Source organism: Sinocyclocheilus rhinocerous, unplaced genomic scaffold (genome assembly GCF_001515625.1).
Source record: "Sinocyclocheilus rhinocerous isolate Xijiao unplaced genomic scaffold, SAMN03320098_v1.1 scaffold5608, whole genome shotgun sequence".
NCBI lineage: Eukaryota > Metazoa > Chordata > Actinopteri > Cypriniformes > Cyprinidae > Sinocyclocheilus > Sinocyclocheilus rhinocerous.
In genome coordinates, this window is record NW_015631100.1 from 4,991 (window position 1) to 5,255 (window position 265).

At 43.4% G+C, this 265-nt stretch overlaps 1 protein-coding gene across 1 annotated transcript in view; it reads left to right on the plus strand.

Annotated features, from left to right (window-relative positions):
- LOC107741604 (uncharacterized) overlaps positions 1 to 265 on the plus strand; it is a 4,531-nt gene that overhangs the window by 3,484 nt on the left and 782 nt on the right. The window lies entirely within an intron of this gene.

Here is a 265-nt window from a genome sequence, read left to right on the forward strand (position 1 = left end):
GATAAAGTGTAAACTATCAATTTTGGAATCAGTTCAATCAGGTTGATTTTGAATCTTAAGATTCGATTCCCCCCTCTGAAAACCTGAGCTAAAATAAAAGAGTTAATTTCCCCTTTTTCCTTACACCAGCTATCTCTCTATGGGTGAGAAGTCCTCTCTTAAGACTCCCTTTCTTGACATCTCGCTCGAATGCCAGGGCATACGCAGCAGCAGCAGGTCGGGCTGTCGCTTCATTGCACACGATGGTGATGCTCCAAGCATATCA